This window comes from Anomaloglossus baeobatrachus, chromosome 3 (genome assembly GCF_048569485.1).
Source record: "Anomaloglossus baeobatrachus isolate aAnoBae1 chromosome 3, aAnoBae1.hap1, whole genome shotgun sequence".
Lineage (NCBI taxonomy): Eukaryota > Metazoa > Chordata > Amphibia > Anura > Aromobatidae > Anomaloglossus > Anomaloglossus baeobatrachus.
The window spans coordinates 46,751,603-46,762,275 of NC_134355.1; positions in this window are offsets into that span (position 1 = coordinate 46,751,603).

Consider the following 10,673-nt stretch of genomic DNA (forward strand, 5'->3'; position numbering starts at 1 on the left):
GCTGGAGGGCAGGCAGATCCGTATCCAGTCGGACAACGCCACTGCCGTCGCATACATCAACCACCAAGGCGGCACTCGCAGTCGTCAAGCCTTCCAGGAAGTCCGGCGGATTCTGCAGTGGGTGGAAGCCACAGCTTCCACCATCTCCGCAGTTCACATCCCGGGCGTAGAAAACTGGGAAGCAGATTTTCTCAGTCGTCAGGGCATGGACGCGGGGGAATGGTCTCTGCACCCAGACGTGTTTCGAGAGATCTGTCGCCGCTGGGGAACGCCGGACGTCGATCTCATGGCGTCACGGCACAACAACAAAGTCCCGGCATTCATGGCACGGTCTCAGGATCACAGAGCTCTGGTGGCGGACGCGTTAGTTCAGGATTGGTCGCAGTTTCAACTGCCTTTTGTGTTTTCTCCTCTGGCGATGCTGCCCAGAGTGTTACGCAAGATCAGGTCCGACTGCCGTCGCGCCATTCTCGTCGCTCCAGACTGGCCAAGGCGGTCGTGGTACCCGGATCTGTGGCATCTCACGGTGGGTCAACCGTGGGCGCTTCCAGACCGCCCAGACTTGCTGTCACAAGGCCCGTTTTTCCATCTGAATTCTGTGGCCCTCAACCTGACTGTGTGGCCATTGAGTCCTGGCTCCTAGCGTCTTCAGGGTTATCTCAGGATGTCATTGCCACCATGAGACAGGCCAGGAAGCCTACGTCCGCCAAGATCTATTATAGGTCTTGGCAAATCTTCCTATCCTGGTGCGCTAATAACGGTTTTACTCCATGGCCGTTTGCCTTACCCACTTTTCTTTCATTCCTTCAATCCGGAATGGACAAGGGTTTGTCACTTGGCTCTCTCAAGGGCCAAGTATCGGCGCTCTCCGTGTTTATTCAAAAGCGCCTAGCCAGGCTTCCGCAGGTCCGCACGTTCCTGCAGGGAGTTTGCCACATAGTCCCACCTTACAAGCGTCCGCTGGAACCCTGGGATCTTAACAGGGTGCTAACGGCTCTTCAGAAACCACCTTTCGAGCCGCTGCGGGATGTCTCTCTATCACGTCTTTCGCAGAAGGTGGCCTTCCTAGTGGCAGTCACATCACTTCGGAGAGTGTCTGAGCTAGCAGCGCTGTCATGCAAAGCCCCGTTCCTGGTGTTTCACCAGGATAAGGTGGTTCTGCGTCCGGTCCCGGAATTTCTCCCTAAGGTGGTATCCCCTTTTCATCTCAATCAGGATATCTCCTTGCCTTCATTTTGCCCTAATCCAATTCACCAGTGTGAAAAGGATTTGCACTCTTTGGATCTTGTGAGAGCACTCCGGCTCTACGTGTCTCGCACGGCGCCCCTGCGTCGTTCAGATGCGCCCTTTGTCCTTGTCGCTGGCCAGCGTAAGGGCTCGCAGGCTTTCAAGTCAACCTTGGCTCGGTGGATCAAGGAACCGATTCTCGAAGCCTACCGTTCTTCTGGGCTTCCGCTTCCTTCAGGGCTGAAAGCCCATTCTCCCAGAGCCGTGGGTGCGTCCTGGGCATTGCGGCACCGGGCTACGGCTCAGCAGGTGTGTCAGGCAGCTACGTGGTCTAGTCTGCACACTTTCACGAAACACTTTCAAGTGCATACCTATGCTTCGGCAGACGCCAGTCTAGGTAGGCGAGTCCTTCAGGCGGCGGTTGCCCACCTGTAAGAGGGGGCCGTATTTTCGGCTCTTTTTATTGAGGTATTCTTTTACCCACCCAGGGACTGCTCTTGGACGTCCCAATTGTCTGGGTCTCCAAATGGAGCGACAAAGAAGAAGGGAATTTTGTTTACTTACCGTAAATTCCTTTTCTTCTAGCTCCTTTTGGGAGACCCAGCACCCGCCCCTGTTCCCTTCGGGCTGGTTGTTTTTTTGTGTACACATGTTGTTCATGTTGAATTGTTCTTTTGGTTCATGGTTTGCAGTTCTCCGAACATCCTTCGGATTGCATTTACCCTAGACCAATTTATAAGTTTTCTCCTTCCTGCTTTTGCACCAAAACTGAGGAGCCCGTGATCCACGGGAGGGTGTATAGGCAGAGGGGAGGGGTTACACTTTTTAAAGTGTAATACTTTGTGTGGCCTCTGGAGGCAGAAGCTATACACCCTAATTGTCTGGGTCTCCCAATAGGAGCTAGAAGAAAAGGAATTTACGGTAAGTAAACAAAATTCCCTTCTTATTTGACATAAAATACAAAAAAAACCCCACCCTTTTTCACCACTTTATTAACCCTCAAAACACCCCTACAGGTCCAATCTAATCCACACGAGGTCCCATGACAATTCGAGCTCTGCTAAATCTGAATCACAGCATGCGATCATGGTACATGACCACAGACTTTAAATTCAGGCAGAGACTGAGCAGCGATGAGCCGTGACATAACACAGGTTAGCCGCACCACCACAGCTGGAGGTTCCCACAGTCCTCCACCTGTGAACGCAGGTAACTTGACCTCAGGTGACTTCAGTGACCTCACCTGCCTGAGTTCTCATGGCTAGGGGCTGCAGCCTGTAACCGTATGCTTTATCTGTGCTGGAAGCGTCTGTGAGTGGAAGGGGCGTTTCTGACTGCAACCAAAGAAGAAGAATGAAAGACCACGAGAGTGTACAGCCGCGCCGGTGAATTGGTAAGTATGAAGGGCTTGCTCCTTCCTACCCCTTTGCACCGGATTCTAGGGGTAAGTGCAAGAACTGCAAAACTGGCATTTTCTTTTTGCAGCATTTAGAGGTAAACTGTCTTGTAAAGAAAACTTCTTATTAAAGGGGTTGTCCACTTCTAGGACAACCCCTTCTGAGATTCCACATGTTTCCCCCAGGTAAAATAATAACACCTATACTCCCCTCCCGGACTGATGCCCTTCCAGCGGTCATAATGTTGTGACGTTCCGCGAGTCCCGCGTTCATTCACCACCAGTTTTACTCGAATGTCTAAAGGTGGGGAGATAAAATCAACAGGTAGTGATTGCTGTGGCTGCCGTTCACTTTCTGTTGATTGCTCCTGTATCTGAAGACTCGGAGATCAAAGCTGGCGGTGTTTGGATGTGGGACATCACACCGATACGGGAGTTGAGTATAGGCTATTTAATTTTGCCTGGGGGAAACGTGGAATCAGAAGGGGTTGTCCTAGTAGTGGACAACCCCTTTAACCTGCAGATATGGGTGTAAGGATAGTCCTGGGAGTGGACCCACTGGACCATGCACCGGACTCCCCTGCGTCGCCGCCTCGAGCGAACCCCTATACATGGACTGTCGGGCGTAACCGCAGAGGGCCTAGATGCACGGAAGCCGGGATCAGCAAGAGTCACTGGATGCAGGATCCCATCTGGACCAGGTACAGGTTAACGGGATCACACAGAAGTCCAGAACTGAGACTGGTACAGGTCACAGGGATTAGGCTGAAGTCCAGGAGCAGAGACTGGTGCAGGTTAACGGAGATCAGGCTGAGGTCCGGAGGCGGAGGCTGGTGCAGGTTACTGGGATCAGGCTGAAGTGTGTGCTCAGAACGGTATTCAGGATCTGCAAGCAGAGACAGAGTTATGTGCCCACGTAGCGTATTTTCATGCAGTTAGGCTGCGTTCTGCACTGCAGCGCAACTGCATGCGTCCTGCGTCCCCAGCACAATCTATGAAGATTGTGCCTAATCCATGCCCACGTGGCGTATCAGAGCGCAGCGCTTCGACTGCTGCCGAAGCGCTGCGTTCTAAAAAGCAACATGTCACTTTTTTCATGCGCTTTGGATGCAGGTCCCGCTCTGTCTATGGGTGAGGCTGCATCCAGAGCGCATGAAATCGGCTTTTCATTACGGACTGTGTCTGCAGCGATTTGAAGCGCACGTGTGCTGTTCAAATCGCTGCGGAAATTTCTGCAGGGACAGAACGCAACATGGGCACATAGCCTTACACCAGGCACAGGCATAGAGGGACCTGAACAACTAGTACAAGAGGAGCTACAGGCACGCGTTGAACAAGCACTGGCCATGGGGAGTAGCAAGTCTTAAATAAGCAAAGTTACTTATTAGTGATAATCCGGACAGCTGTGCTGGCCCTTTAAGTCTAGGTGAGTGCACGCGCGTGCCCCCTAGTGGGCATGTGTGAGGGCCCTAACCCGGAAGTCAGAGCCGAGACCACAGGAGGAGAGACAGGATGCTGGAGCGCAAGTGGCTGCAGTGAGTGAACGGCGTGGAGCCGGAGCCGACGGGGAAAAGGTTTGGACAGGGTAGCAGGAGAGCGGGCTCGGCGGGGAGCGGGGACCCCAGGCGTTGGAGCGATGGGTGGTAAGCGGCACGGTCGGACCGGGAGCATGACAATGGGTTTAATCTGCAGGTTAATAGTGATCTGAATCCGACCGGCCGCCACTCTGAGCCCAGCTGCCGGGAGAAAATTAACTTTATTCTTACCGGCAGCTTTGGGCTTTTAGTTATGGGGGAGGTGCCGGAGCGGGTTCCGTAACCACTGTCCGCATCGTGAGCGGCGGCTGTAACCACGGCCTGGTATTGATTGACAGCCTACTTAGCAGTCTATCACTGTAGAGTCGGCTGTCAGTCAGTGCGGGGGCGGTTACAGACACCACTCAATGTATACTGAGCAGTGACTGAAATCGTTTCAGCCCCTCCCCTATAACTGAAAGCCAGAACCTGCCAGGAGGAATAAAGTTAATTTCCTCCCGGCAGTGAGACTCTTAGTACGGTGGCTCCATGGTGTCAGAACGCTACTAACCTGCAGATTAACCCTATCTCTGTAGGTTGATAGCTTGTTCCCTTCAAGTTGTGGTTTATTATTATTATTGTTGTCATTTATTTATGTCCAGATAGGGAAAAAGGGAATGGTTTAATCTTTTATGTTCATTTTTATTTAAAAACAAAATATTACTTTTTTTCTTGGATTTAGTCCCCCTGGAAGACTTGAAATAACAATCATCTATGAATCCCAGAGACACAGGGGCCAGACTGACGTGACAAATCATCCTGCGTCGCATGTACGTCATGCGTCATCAAGGGGTTAACTTATTCTGCTTTATCAGTTTTTACCTTTCTCATGACCTTAGTTCTCCTCTTGAGGTCAGGGACTTTTGACAAGTGTAATCTCAAATAAAAACCCAGAAACCGGTAGTATTTGCTGTGCATCTAATGCAGCACAGCTTAAAGGGGTAGTCCAGGACTTACATATTGATGACTTGTCCATATCCGATCAGTGGGGGGCAGCTGTCGCCCACCATGGCCGGAAGTCCACAGTCTACAAAGCTCTAAAGGCTGCTTTACATGGTACGACCGATTGTGCGATTTCACAATCGATCATACCCGCCCCCGTCCTTTTTGCGTCACGGGCAAATCACTGCCCGTGTCGCACAAAGTCAGTAACCCCCGTCACACATACTTACCTCTCGTGCGACCTCGCTGTGGGCGGCGAACGTCCACTTCCTGGAGTGGGAGGGACGTTCGGCATCACAGCGACGTCACACGGCCGCCGGCCAATGGAAGCGGAGGGGCGGAGATGAGCCGGACGTAAACATCCCGCCCACCTTCTTCCTTCACATAGCCGGCGGCGGCCGCGTGACGCAGGTGAGCTGCTGTTCATCGTTCCCGGGGTGTCACACGGAGCGGCGTGTGCTACCCCGGAAACGATGAACAACTAAATTAAACGATATTATGGAACCTAGCGAGCAGTACACGACTCACGATTTGTGAGCGATACTGCATCGCTAGGAGGTGTCACACAGGCCGGCATCGCCAGCGATGCCGGATGTGCGTCACAAAAACCGTGACCCCGACGGTCTATCGCACGATAGATTGTCTGGTGTAAAGCAGCCTTAAGACTTTTTCTATGGACACAAAAGGCCTTTATCTCTCACCTCACCTTTGCCGAGATAATCCATCAACCTCACAGGTGCGGCATATCAAGATGCTGATTAGACAGCATAATTATTGTGTGCCGCCCCAGCAGCGGATCGAACCGCTCTGATCCGGGGGTGGTGTCCATTCGGACCCGTAGGCTTAGGGACCACACTCAAATGTAAAAGGGAGTAATTACAGGGGATTTGACATATAGTTCATGACCGTGACGCCACCCGTGGTGTACGGTAATTGGGAGTACTGCCACTGCCGTTGGGAGTACTCGGGGTGATGGAGTGGGGCAGCTAGGTGACATTGCCCTCCACGGGTAGGGGTAGGCCCCGGGACTCTGTATGGTGATGCGGGGACGCAGTGCAGGGGTCAGTCGGGTACTCACTCAGCAATGAAGCAGATGCTGAGAACAGGGTAAACCAAGTCTCTTAATGCCGCTGCGTCTCAAGGGGAGCTCGTCCGGGTCCCGTCCCCTGCAGCGCCGCTGGTGGTCTGTAACCTGCCTCCTGGCACTAAGTTTTAGAGTGTCCGTCTGTAACCTGCCTCCTGGCACTAAGTTTTAGAGTGTCCGTTGTGGTCCAGTAGCTTGGAGCTGTCCGGGCCCCGCTCCTCACTGTGGCTAAGTGAAGGAGCCTGCTCTCAGGGCTCACGCTTGGGATTTCAGTGGGTTGCTTGCTAGGAAAGCCTTATCCCCCTCGTTGCGCTAGTGCCCTGATTCTGGAGCTAGTGGGAACAGTCCATGAAGGCCCCGTTCTCCTCAGGTTAATTGCTGGGTTGCCTGAATCTTCTCCCCGACCTAGGATCCGTGTACCCCATCGTGCCTTCGGTCCTGGACCGGTGATAGGACCAGGCTGCTGACTGTCCTCTTTGACAGGTCCCAGGCACCTAGCCTGAATCCCCTGCGACCGGGAGTCCGAGTCCTCTAGGTCCAGACCACCGTCTGCAACCTATTTTTCCTCTCCCCTGGGAGCTCCAACTCCCAGCTTCCTCAGAGCTCCTCACAGATCGAGGGCTACCACTGAACTGACTGACCTTGACACCTCCCACCTCCCTGTCTGACCCCTAGGTGGGCGGCCCTATTTCTGCTAAAGCAGCCCACTGTTGTGCTTGACAAGTGTGGTGCAAAGTGTATCTAGGATTTGTGAATGCTGATGGAGGCAACACTGCAGGATAGAGACCCAGAACCATGGGGGGTTGAATACTGCACTGAAGAGAAACAGCGTGCAGTACCCTGTGACGACCTGAATAGTCCAGGGGCGTCACAATTGCACAGGTGTGCTTTAGGCTGGCCACAATAAAAGGCCACTGTAATGTCCGCCTGTAACTACAGACTCCGACTGGCTGTAACGAACAGGCTAGAGGCTAGCCGCTCACAAAGCAGGACCCCGAGAACCCTGAAACCCTTTAACCCCTATAGAGGGATTTGGAATTATACAGGGCCCCAGAGATCACTACCTGTGAAAGGCTGCAGTCCAATGAGAGTAGTAGTCAGGCAGAGTCAAACCAGAAAATGCAGAACAGGGACAAAATCAGGGAGGTAAGGACGTAATCAGGTAACCAGACAGAGTTCACTGCAGGTCCCAGGGAAACCCAGCTTAGTGGTTGAGCGGAGCCTGCTCCACCAGAGCCGCTGTCACCGACTCCTCTCCTATCACCAGCACTATCCACAGCGGAAATACAGCGCCGCCTGGTGATTGAAGCAGAAGTCGCAGGAGTGGACTCTGGTTGGGGATGTGACAGCCACTCCAAATTGTGCAGTTTTACAATATTGTCCAGGAGGTCAGAAAAGCAGTCAGAGCCTGGTGTGAACATAATTTGCCAGTATACCATCTTGTCTGTACACATTCATCCATGTGCCAGACACCATCGAACGTGAGCATTTTCCCACTCAAGCCAGTTATGACGATGAACTGCAGTCAGGTGGAGACCCCCGATGAGGATGACGAGCAGCACATAAGCTTCCCTGAGACGGATTCTGACAGTTTGTACAGAAATTCTTTGGTTTTGCACCGACTGTTGCAGCCGCTGTCCAGGTGGCCAGTTTCAGACAATCTAGGAGGTGAAGATGCTGGATGTGGAGGTCCTGGGCTTGTGTGGTCACACGTGGTCTGCGGTTGTAAGGCCGGGTGGATGTGCTGCCAAATTCTCTGAAACGCTTTTGGAGACGGCTTATGGTAGAGAAATGAACATTCAATTCACGGGAAACAGCTCTGGTGGACATTCCTGCAGTTGTTACTCTAGTGGGTGTGGACCCACTGCCACAGCACCAACTCACCCTGAAGGGGCGTAACTAAGCGATCATCATCTTCACTAGAGCCTCTGATGGTGAGGTTAGGCTTGTGCTGTAAGGCAGTGTAACGCTTGCCACTAAAGATGGTAAAGTAGCGAGCAGGAGTGGACCCACTGGACCAAAGGGGGCCCGGGCTTACCCTTTAGTGGGAGGGGCTTGACTAAGAACCCACCATGAGGCAGACGCCAGGTACCACTCCCAGGGCCGAGACTGGGACAGTGGCAGCTGACCAGAAGGGCAGGGACAGACACAGGTGCAGACAGGCAGAGACTCTAGTGTAGACAAGGACTACCAGGATGGCTGTGGCAGATAGCACGACCAGGATGGACAGGCAGAGTCTCTAGTAAAGCTGGGACCACTGGGGTAGCCAAGGCAGATGGCATAGCCATCCTGAACGGACGGACAGTCACTAGTAAAGCTGGGACCATTGGGGTAGACGAGGCAGATAGCATGGCTAGGAGAGAAGGAAACCGGGATACAGATGGGACTGGGAGGCAAGGACACTGTAATGGGAAGTACAGCGGACAAGGGGACCTGACAACTAGCTGGCTAGGAAACAAACAACTAACTAACTAATAACATTGATCAGGCACCTCCCCTAGTGGGAGAGTGCCTTAAGTACCAAGTGCTTTTCAGCGATAGGCTGAGAGGCACTTCCAGGAAATGGCGCCGTTTAAGAGAAGGGCAGCAGTGCGCACATGCCCTAGGAGCGCTCCGCACAGGCCCCGGGAGGGGGAATCTGTGAAGATCCACAAGGAGGACCGCAGGAAAGCCAAGTAACGTGGTGCGGACGGACCAGCCACGCCGGTGGGTGAGTGGGCATCCCTACAAGGAGGGGAGCGAGGGATGCCAGCGCTACAGGCAGCTACCAGGTACCACTACAGGGGACCTCTCAGTACTGTGGCAGACTATCCCAGGGGTCGGGGATGCAGAAATTGACTCGGGTGCAGGCAGGATGGCTGGTTCAGGAAGGTACGGAGAGGTACGGCAGATACACACAGGCAAACGGGTACTAAAACATAGGAACATGTTAGTGGGCACTGGTAAAACATACACAGGATACAGGCAATGGGGAACGGGACCTGACAACTAGCAAGTGTATCTCTAGGAGTAAGACCACGTTGCTCAGGTACCTCCCATAGGGGGAGGATGCCTTAAATACCTAGTGTCTCTCAGCTATAGACTGAGAAGCACTTCAGGGCTAGGGCACGTTGGTTCTTTACGACCGGGGAGGGGTGCACTCGTGTGACTTTAGCACGCACCCTGGAGACCTGTGTGGCATGCGTAGGCCCCAAGAGTTGGCGGCAGTGATGGGCAGACACTACCGGTGAGCAACCGGGAAGGTTAGTATGCTTGCATCCTTACTGGGAAAAGCAAGTAGAACAACGTGGGGTGGCGGCATCGACATTAGAGCAGTGAGCAGCCAATTGCACACTCCCTCAAAACTTGCGACATCTGTGGCATTGGGCTGTGTGATAAAATTGCACATTTTAGAGTGGCCAGTATAAGGCGCACCTGTGTAATAATCATGCTGTCTAATCAGCATCTTGATATGCCGCACCTGTGAGGTGGATGGATTATCGGAAGTGGAGAAGAGCGCACTAACATGGATTCAGACAAATTTGTGAACAATATTTGAGAGAAAAAGTCTTAGATTTTTGAGTTCAGCTCATGAAAAATGAAGCAAAAACGAAAGTGTTGGGTTTCTATATTTGTTCAGTGTATTTATACTAAGCCGCTGGGGCTTCTACCTGTTACCCCCATGAGCCATATCTTACAAGGCTGAGGCTACCCGGCAACTTTGCCTGATAATTGTCACACAACCAAAGTTCACCAGGTGTCGCTGCTACTTCGCAACACAATACAAGTGAGTGGGGTCGCGTTTCATCACCAAGGGTACTGCAAACGCGTCAGGAAAGTCGCAAGAAATCCAACGGCATCAGCGTTTGTGACTTGCTTGCACCTTGGGCGTTGCGATGTGACCCTATTGACTTGTATTGCATTGTGATGTAGCAGTGACAACTAGCCAACATTGATCAGAAGACATCATGGTCAAGGCCAACTTGTAGCCCCAACGTGAAGAAGACAATATCACCATTCGGACAAAGCCTGTAGGGCAGATTCACAAAGGCTATCCTTTTAAAGTTTCTCCTTCTCAGTCGCTCCTAATCAAACACTGATAAACTAACATGTTATACACATGTGAGTGAACCCTAAAATCCAGATCTATGGGGGTCTTACACATGAATCCCCCACCATTCAGCTGTTTTCCGTATATTGTGTAGTGGCGGTCCTCAGGTACTTCATCTCAGCTCCCGTTCACTTCAATAGGCTCTGATCCGCAGTACCTGAGAACGGCCACTACGTAGTGGTGCTACCTTGGCGCTGTGATGTTGCGGCTCTGAACACTCTGCAACATCTGGCCTCAGCGGGAACTTTACTTTTCTGCACTGATGACATCACATACATCCACGATTGCTGCCATCACTTGTCAAGAAGGTGATGCTATCATGTGTACAGTATGATTGCGATTGGCTGCAGTGGATTAGGT